This window comes from Thalassophryne amazonica, chromosome 4, assembly GCF_902500255.1.
Source record: "Thalassophryne amazonica chromosome 4, fThaAma1.1, whole genome shotgun sequence".
NCBI lineage: Eukaryota > Metazoa > Chordata > Actinopteri > Batrachoidiformes > Batrachoididae > Thalassophryne > Thalassophryne amazonica.
Genome location: NC_047106.1, coordinates 93,391,291 through 93,401,421, shown reverse-complemented (window position 1 = coordinate 93,401,421; position 10,131 = coordinate 93,391,291). Strand labels below are relative to the sequence as shown.

The window sequence follows — 10,131 nt, the reverse complement described above, 5'->3', positions numbered from 1 at the left end:
AAGATTTGGTTTTAAATTAAGTTTAAAGTTTCTCTCTTGGTTAGTATGATGACCATGATTTGACCTGTTGCAGTGTGAGACGCTTTGGTCAAGGTACATATCATCATAGTCACGTGACCTACCCTGACCAATCAGAAGGGTTACTTATGAATACAAGTTTGTATTATTAATGTGACAGTTATTATGTGTGATTAAAAAAGGAAAATAGAGAATTGCTCCATAATTTTATTGAACAATTAGCATTAACTAGTAAAGCTAAATAGGAGTTTCATATTTTGGTTGGTCCAAGTCCTATACAGTGCATCCAGAAAGCATTCACAGGGCTTCACTTTTTCCACATTTTGTTATGTTACAGCCTTATTCCAAAATAGATAAAAAAAAAATTTTCCTCAAAGTTCTACACACAATACCCCATAATGACAATGTGAAAAAGTTTTTTTTTTCTTTTTTAGAATTTTGCAAATTTGTTAAGAATAAAAATAAGAAATTAATTTCAATTTATTTCATTTATATAGTGCCAAATCACAACAAAGTTGCCTCAAGGCGCTTCACACAAGTAAGGTCTAACCTTACCAACTCCTAGAGCAAGAACACAGGTAACAGTAGTAAGGAAAAACTCCCTGTGATGATTTGAGGAAGAAACCTCAAGCAGACCATCTGCTTGGGCCATGCTGCCAACACAATTGACAATACAAGAAATTATACAGGAAATTTTGGGTAATTGAGCTCATGTGCATCCTGTTTCCACTCATCAACCTTGAAATGTTTCTACAACTTAACTAGAGTCCTCCTGGGATAGATTCAGTTGATTGGACATTATTTGGAAAGGCACACACCTATCTACATGTAAGGTCCCACAGTTGATAGTGCATGTCAGAGCACAAACCAAGCATGAAGTCTTGTCATGGATTTGGACAAGGATTTGTCTGTAGACGTCCAAGACAGGATTGTCTTGGGGCACAAATCTGGGGAAGGGTACAGAAACATTTCTGCTGCTTTGAAGGTCCCAATAAGCACAGTGGCCTCCATCATCCATAAATGGAAGAGGTTCTGACCCACCAGGACGCTTCCTAGAGTTGGCCTCCCATCTAAACTGAGCAATCGGGGAGAAGGGCCTTAGTCAGGGAGGTGACCCAAGAACCCGATGGTCACTCTGTCAGAGCTCCACAATTCCTCTGTGGAGAGAGGAGAACCTTCCAGAGAATTACCATCTCTGCTGCAATCCACCAATCAGGCCTGTATGGTGGAGTGGCCAAACAGAAGCTACTCCTTTGTAAAGGCACATGGCAGCCCACCTGGAGTTTGCCAAATGGCACCTGAAGGACTCTCAGACCATGAGAAACAAAATTCTCTGGTCTGATGAGACAAAGATTGAACCCTTTGGCATGTATGCCAAACGTTGTGTTTGGAAGAAACCAGGCACCATCCCTCCAGTGAAGAATGGTGGCGGCAGCAACATGCTGTAGGCATGTTTTTCAGCGGCAGGAACTGGGAAACTAGTCAGGATTGAGGGAAAGAGGAATGCAGTAATGTACAGAGGCATCCTGGATGAAAACCTGACTTGAATCTGATTGAACTTCTCTGGAGAGATCTGAAGATGGCTATGCCCCATGCTCCCTTTCCAATCTGATGGAGCTTGAGAGATTCTGCAAAGAGGAATGGACAAAACTGCCCAAAGATAGGTGCACCAAGCTTGTGGCATCATGTTTAAGAAGACTGGCTGTAATTACTGCCACAGGTGCATCAACAAACTATTGAGCAAAGGTTGTGAACAGTCAGTTTAATCTGATAACTTTACAATCACTTAAAATATGAATTCTCTGGTTAAAAATATGACTCTCCAAGTCAGTGTGTCAAAAAGCTTGAATAAGTACTTCAGTTTTATTTTAGCAATGCCACCACCATTTGCCACCAGTTTTTGGGTCTGTTGAGTTGTCGTTTTCACATCACCACATTATGTTTATCTAATTTCACTCGGTATTAGTGCAAATCCATTGGTTTCAGTGGGAACTAACAGGAAACGGCTTGTGGTCTTTTACAGATGGTCTGGTTTGTCAGCGGTTGTGATCATGGGAGGTTTTCATGTGATATGGTTGTCTTGGATGAGAGAGGGGGGCAGGGGGTGCGGTATGCCAGCTAGGGGGACCTCATGACCTATGGGAGTTCACTCTGGTGGAATGGTGACTGTAAATGAGGAGGGTGCTGCTCATGATTGGAAGCGTGATCATATATAAAAAAAAAAAAGTTTTATATTGTGGTGCTGCAGTCAAAGGTCGTATAGTTGCAGCAAAAACAGTTTCCATTCTTGTCTCTTTACAGGTTAAGTGTGTTACTTCTTGCACAGATACAAGATGTGTGCTTCTTTTTTTTCTCTTTCTTGCCGTTGGAAGCGGGTGCTCTTACAGGAAGTGTTGCGACCCAGCCAGTGAGAGTGGGTGGTGCATGTGTGCATTTTTTTTGTACTTAATAACCATATAGGCTCACTGCTGAATTACAGCCTTCTCTTTCTCTCCTGGCATCATCACACTATTTCTGAGTCGAGTTGTGTTGTGTTGAAGTGTGTGGCTTTGTTTTGCTTTTTCTTACTGTTCTCAGCAGCACACCTTCTAAAATTGTGTAAGGCTCTTATTTTTCACAATATTGCATTTGGCACTACTCCACACATCAACACAAGAAACACATTTTGCAGCACAGTGAATTTTCTTGTGTCACATTTGCAGACATTTACATAACGACGCTGTAGTGACCTTTAGCTCCCTGATAACCGGACACTTGAAGACTGTATGAGCTTAGTTTTTTTTTCTCACTTTCTCTGGGACTTGTTAAGCCATGTTGTGCATGCGCAGTGGTTGAGAATCCTGCAGGGTTCCAACACACTGCTGCAGTTCTCCTCCTGTGCTGCACCAAAAACTGGAACAGCAACATTATCTTTATGACACACTTGTTGCTTAATCCCCACTGCTTTATAATCTTCTTTGACTACTTACTGAACTTTGAACATATTTCCTATTCTCATTGATGATGATATTTGATATGCACTGTAGGGCAGCGCAGTCTTGTTTGAACCCTGCGTGATATCGCGGGATTTTACCACTTATGGGGACAGCTGGCCCCATTGTGCAATATATACACAGCATAACTTTACACGGGAAAAATGGTGTACTGTTTTTTTTTCGGCTGCAATCGCCGAAGCAGTTGCGAAAAGTTTTTTTTTTTTTTTTTTTTGGTTCCCAGTGGAGAAGGGAAGACAAGGCGAATGGGAGACAATGTGTCAGTAAGTGTTAGCCTACACAGCTAACCAGAGTAGCTGTGTTCTCTCGCCTGCAAAACCGCCTCAACATGTTTGTGCTCCGGGTCATAAGCAAACTGAACACGTCCGCTTTCCCACCGCTTTCTTTGCTTTCTTTGCATTTTCACTTTGTTTGTGTGTAGTTTGCCCAAAAACCCAGAGAAAATGGCGTGTTGTTTTTTCCCCGGAAGTAGAAAAATTACATCATATGCGTCATATTTTACCCCTTTAGCGCCCACCCTCAAGTGAGACTGCGGCGCCCTATTAATTCCACCAAAGAGATTATGTTTTGGATAATGCTGTTCATCAACAGCACCGAAAATGCATATGTGGAGTGCTACTGGTAGGCAGGGGCGCTGCCAGGAATTTTGGGCCCCATGAAAAGAAATCTTATTGGCTCCCCCCTCCATTTTATTTTGTCAGTATTATAATTGTATTAGGGGCCTCTCTGGGCCCCTGTCAGTCATGGGCCCCTAGAATCCTTCTCTTTATTTTTTCTTTTTCGGCACCCCTGTTGGTAGGCAACAGGCGGTGCTGTGTAGTCAGTACTCCTTATTCCCAGATGACAAAAGACATTCGAGTGCAAGACACTAGGGGTGCAATGCTTGTTACACTATTATGTACATTATCTCTTCAGAAATTCACAAAAATATTGAAAAATGTCCAATCTTGCAATTTAAAGTCTGTATCTTTAACCAGCCAATAATATTTTTAAAAAATTCTGTAGTGTTATAAATAATTTCTTCTAAGTCTCATGTAGGCCCTGATATTACTGATGGAAAAAAAATCAACCAGAGCACATATGAAAAATGCAAAGCAGTTTCATAGCCATTTTACTCCAGATTTAGGACATCACTGACAAATGCCTCATTTGACATGAAATCAAATCAGGTAAACACATTAAAAAAAAGCTTTGTTGTCTGTGTATGAAACTCAGAGAATACTACCCTGGGTCCCACTGCACTGCAAGGTATAACTGATTGGAATTATTAATAAATTAATGAGCAGAGCTGTGTCACCACTAACCATAATGCTGTTAACAAGATAAATTACTGAAACCAAGCAAGATGATCACATTTCTTCCACAGAAGATTCAGTATTTTTTTGTTACCATTAGGGAACTCTTTTTATATAACGACTGAGTGGATCCTTGTCATTTGATTGGCGCTTTGTATGTCACGTGACATGGATTATACATCCCAATTGTGTTGCGTTGCTTTTAGCGTGTAAATATAGTTCCATTTACCATAAAAATTTGGTTCCACACATTTTGTACCATTGCACTTTGCGAACACCGCCCACTCACACGTTAGTGGGGCCGGCCTTTAGCTAAACATGGCAGAGTTTGTTTTTCTGATGGATGATGATTTGAAAGTGCTAATTGACGGTGCTAATTCTTCTAACACACACACAAGAAAACATCCACTGCACCATAAGCCATCTGGAGGCATGAAGAGCTGTTAGGATGAAAACCTGGACAAATTTCTAACATGATTTTTCGCTGGATTGACGAAGTACACAAAGTATTTTGTTTGGTTTTTTGGAAGTATCACTGACAACTTCTGTTTTTCCAAGTTGACTGAGAACAATTTTGGACTCCTATTTAAAGTTCGTGTGGGACTGTTGATGTCAAAGCACCAGTGACACACACCAAAATGTAAGTCCCTTTTCTGTTGTTTATCACACCAATGGCAAGGATCTATTTTAGCCGTTATATAAAACAAATAATGAATGTTTTCAATGGTACAAGCAAGGTGAAAGTTGGAATTTTCCATTCAACAAGTCGAAATATTCGTATCATTAAACTCATAAAAATTCATTATTTGTATAACATGTCCAGTTACCCTCCCTTAGAGATCCGCTGAGAAGTTTAGTCATCCATGGGGAGCTCGGAGTAGAGCCGCTGCTCCTTCGCATTGAAAGGAGCCAGCTGAGGTTGTTCAGGTATCTGGTATGGATGCCTCCTGGGCGCCTCCCTAGGGAGGTGTTCCAGGCACGTCCATCTGGGAGGAGACCCCTGGGAAGACCCAGGACTAGTTGGAGAGATTATATCTCCACACTGGCCTGGGAATGCCTCGGGATCCCCTAGTCAGAAGTGGTCAATGTGGCACAGGAAAGGGAAGTCTGGGGTCCCCTGCTAGAGCTGTTACCGCCGCGACTCGATCCCGGATAAGCGTTTGAAGATGAGAAATGAGAGTCCAATTACCATGTGCCAGACATTCCTCTGATGCCTTGTTCCTAAAGCAGGGATGTCCAAAGATTTTTTTCAGTGAGGGCCAAATGCAGAAAAATAAACAAAGGGTCGGGCCACACACACTAGAGGTGACATATTGACACATAAATACTGTGTGTACTTCTAACTCACCTATATTGTGCAGAACATTGCACTCAGTGGGAGCAGTGATGCTGTGATTTGGATTGAAGGATAGCTGACAGGTCAGGAGAAAGTTTGGCGGTTGAGACACTAAGGACTTCACAGAGGACTTGCTTTTCAGTCTGCTTTTGTTCTGATTTAACAGAGAAAATGCTTGTTCACACACAGTGGCTTGCAAAGGTATTCAGCCCCGTGGTATTTCACGCATGTTAATTTGTTTATGGCATTTCAAATACAAAAAGTAAATCAGGCTTCTTAATATAAAAATTTCTAAAATGATCTTCGTTAGACTCAAACTGAAAGTAAATCTCTACAACTTGATATAAATTCATTAACAATATAAAAGCCAAGATGATGGGGGGCATAAGTAATCAGCCCCTTTAGTATAATCCCTGTAAATAATCAGTTTAATTACCAGTTTTCTTCAGAGAAGTCAAGGGATGGATACATGAACATTTTCAAGTCACTGAATATGTCTTGAACTTTATTTACATCAGTTATGAAGAAATACAAACAATATGACACTCTATGGTAAATCTGTGTGGAGTCGACAGTTCTCAAAAACTGAGTGACTGTGCAAGAAGGAGAAGAGTGAGGAAAGCCACCAAGACACCCAGACAACCCAGAAGAAGTTAAAGGATCCTGTGGCTGTGATTGGAGAAATTGTGCACAGTGCATTTTGTATCCCCAGTTATACAGCTTCATGATGAAGTGGCAGGGAGGAGGGTTTTATTAAAAAGAAGACCTGAAAGTTCAGCTACAATTTGCCAGAAGGAATATTTGAGATGCATACCTAGATTTAATGTTTTGGTGAAAGAAAATCCTCCTCTATGCCTACGTCATTTCTGAGTGTCAGTAGCAATTCAGCAATTACCGCCTTGTTTCTGCTTAAAACTGACTTTAGAATGATTTGAGGTTTTGCTTCGTCATCTGATGCTTAATAATCACATTATTCCCTTTGATCACTTTGGGTGTAGAGACTCAGCCTTAGATGAGCTGCTTTGGTCCCAAATGATGCATGCGCAGTGAGGGCAGGGTGGACCGATTTTTAGGGGGGACCATTCGGTCTATGACACCGGAGACCCACTGAAACTGACCTTTCATGTGAATCACGGACTGCGAGATGACGCAGGATTCACAACTGTGAAACAGGGAATGGCCACAAAGATATGTCGTCTGGTTAAGCCTGGTTCATGCGACAGGATTTTAAAATTATCTGTAGGTTTCCAAAACCTGAGAGACCACACACGTGAAGATAAAAAAAATCATAGCTCTAACAGGTTTGGTCGTACAGTGTGTGGTGTGCAGCCACACGGTAAGGACAACAACACCACACACGAACAGATTTCACACACGAACATTTACAGTTCAGACAGGACAATGCAGCTGAATGGGATGTCACCCCCGTAATACACCGATTATGACATGTTTGCCATTTAACGCTGTCAGAAGAATGGTGGTGGAACTGTTTCGCCAGCCCATGACATCGTAAATAGACATGTGAACTCACCACCGGTACAGCACCAGGTGCGTTTCACAGAGCAGACAACAGCCAGGGAAGCCCCACTCACTCCGGTTGCATCATGTGCTGGCGGTTTACAAATGCCTCGTCCATCACGTCATCAATATATTCCATTTCAGGCGCATCCCGCAGCGAATGTCGGTGATCCAAACGGTCAGTGCGGCACACAGCTCCTCTGTGTTCCATTGCCATGCTGTGTCCGTGAGCACAGTGCTGACAGTTTGTCATGTGTGGGACACGCATGTCCATTTTGCTGCTGCAGTATTCTGCTCAGAGCTCAGTGCACGCGAGGGAGCAAGTGGATGAGCGAATCGGTGTATGAGTGAGTGAGTGAGTGAGTGACACCACTCGAGCACGTCTGGGTACTTTATTTCTGATTTTGGTACAGCCTGTGTCTCCGTACTGTTGTCTGACAACATGTCGGCTGGTGTGCATGACTCAGTCTGGACTGGATCCGCCCACATTCTACGTGGTCGTCCAGCACATTCTAGATGGCTGTCCGACTGTCTGTCCCTCCCGACTGTGACTCAAGGTTTGGGTTTTTTTCCCGTTCTGGCTGATTCTGCTTGATTCCTGCACATTCTTTCTATGTGTGACGAGCCGACAGCACCAAAAATAAAACTCAGTACACCAGTATTGTCACAATTCTGTATTGATTTTGAATAATTAGCTCATTTGTCATTTTGTTTCACCAAATATGAACGTCAAAAAGGGTGGGAAAAAATTCTGGAATGGACCCTTAATTGTATCCACTTCAAAAGTTAATGGTTTTTTCCTTGACCCATACTTCCCCTTTCAGCACGATTCATGAAAGTCCATTTGGTATTTTTTGTATAATCCTGGTCAAATTTATGTCTAATAATTTTAGAGATACATATGTGTGAAAGTGGAGATATGTGCTCTCAGACCCATTCTTCTTTGAGGTTCTTTCCTTCTCTTCTTGTGGAATGTTGTGTTTAATGTGTCTGTTTGGCTGCAGGCCTGAGTCGTCACATCTCCTGACTCATCCTGGGCCACTAAAGAGTTTAAGTGTCATACCTGGTCATCAGTCAGCTTCTGTGTTCAGCTCTCTTTGGGAGCGGCTGACTTATTCATAGCTGACTGTGCCTATATGCAAATGCCATGGAGTTTTTTTTCCCCTCTCATTCCTGTCATTCCTACAGCTGTAATGTCTGGACTTGCTCCCAGCCTCCAGTGAACGAGAAATGGAAGGGGATTTCCATTTGCAATATGACAAGCAGGGAGCAGCGTGATAGTTTCTCCCCACAACAAACAGTTTCTGCTATTTACTGATGTACTGATTATATTTACAATGACATTTTGTTCAGAAAATGTAATGTCTCAAGGAAAGAAGAGATATGGTCAAGTGTGTTATCATCATATCAAGAGAAAAAAAAACACACCACAGTTTAAAGGTCTAGAATGTTAAAAGCATTGTGAAGTACAGAATAATTTTTATCTATCAACAGCAGTTAACTATGGTTGGAATAGCATAGCAAACATACGTAAAATCACACAATTCTATCTGCATGCAGAAGCGCTGATGCCGTGTGCTAATTTTAGACCTGAAATGACTCGTTATACATTTCTGTGACGTGTAACAGAAGTCCATATGAGGGCCCCTGCTTGATCTGTGAGACATCCCCAGTGAGTGTAGTCTGATCTCTGTGACACACCACATGGCTGTAGCTGCCACACTTTAGTGGTTTTCAGAGTACATGGTACACTGAAATTGGGTTGTAAATGTTGTTTAGTCACCTTTGGTTGATTAGATCAAAACTGGCTAAGGACTCATGGACTACAAGGGGCATTGCAAGCAACAGCTTAATTCTTTTTAAAGTGACAAGCACAGAAACAAGTCATTTCTTAGAGACCTCAGTATGCTTTTAGAATGCATAACCTGAATGTCTCGGGTATTTTGGGCGACAAGAATTAATATCGGTTTGTAAGACACTTGATGACCTATATGACAGGGCTGTGAAAAATCTGCAGATCGCAGAATTCCGTGGATTTCAGCGTAGAAAATGTTTTTTGTAAATCATGTAATTTTGCAATAAAAATCGGGGGGGTAGTGTTAAACTCTGCAGATGGTCTGTAATCCTGATTATCACAAGTTAGGAAAATGCCTATCAGAAAGCGTTTTGTTTTTTACAACATCATGCAAGTTTTATTTACGACATTGAAGATCATATTATGGCACAGCGTGGATCTTTTCTCTTTCCATTTTATCACTGAGCTCTGTCTACATGGTTCATTTCATCATTTGCTGTCAAGTTTATAAAAGACAAATTTTACAGTTGTCGGTGTTATGGAGGGATATCATACAGAGGGAGGATGAAGGGAAAGACAGTGTCAAAAAGCTGGATAAGGATAACGGAATCAAGAATCTGTGGAATTGGCACTGGCTTGAATTTAAAGTCGGCAATGAATATCTTCGTGAACACATCCGAAATACAAAAGAACCACGAAAAGCATACTGCATCTTGTGCCATCAGTATGTTAAGCATGGTAAGAATTTTTCTCTCACTGGAAAAATAGACATTATCCCATTCAAACAGGATTTCACACAAACAGGTAGTCACACATAAAGTGACTTTTTTATGACTTTCTCTTTCATTGGAAAAAGACATCATAGCTTTGGGATTCACACAAAATATTCACACAAAAATATGTGACTTTTTTCTATAAAGTATGTTATTGATATTTTACCATGATTTTCAAAATATTCTACAAGCTTTAGCTGTGGTTTTTGAAATGCTTTAACAGTCTTTTCAGTCTTCATGAATATCATGTAGTTTAATTGTTCTGAGTTGATGCATAATTTGGTTTACAATTAAATGAGAAATCATTCCAGGTCCAAATTCTATGTCATATTCTGTTATTTCAACATTATTATTGAAAATTTAAATGAAATGTTGAATCTAGGGGCTCAATTTTCATTTCAGA

The 10,131-nt window shown here is 41.1% G+C and overlaps 1 long non-coding RNA gene across 1 annotated transcript; it reads left to right on the top strand.

Moving 5' to 3' along the window:
- Positions 1 to 2,397: 2,397 nt before the first annotated feature.
- LOC117509234 lies at positions 2,398 to 9,650 on the top strand. Its single transcript, XR_004560323.1, has 3 exons — positions 2,398 to 2,408; positions 6,386 to 6,389; positions 9,532 to 9,650. It is a non-coding gene; the product is annotated as an uncharacterized LOC117509234 (long non-coding RNA).
- Positions 9,651 to 10,131: the final 481 nt, after the last annotated feature.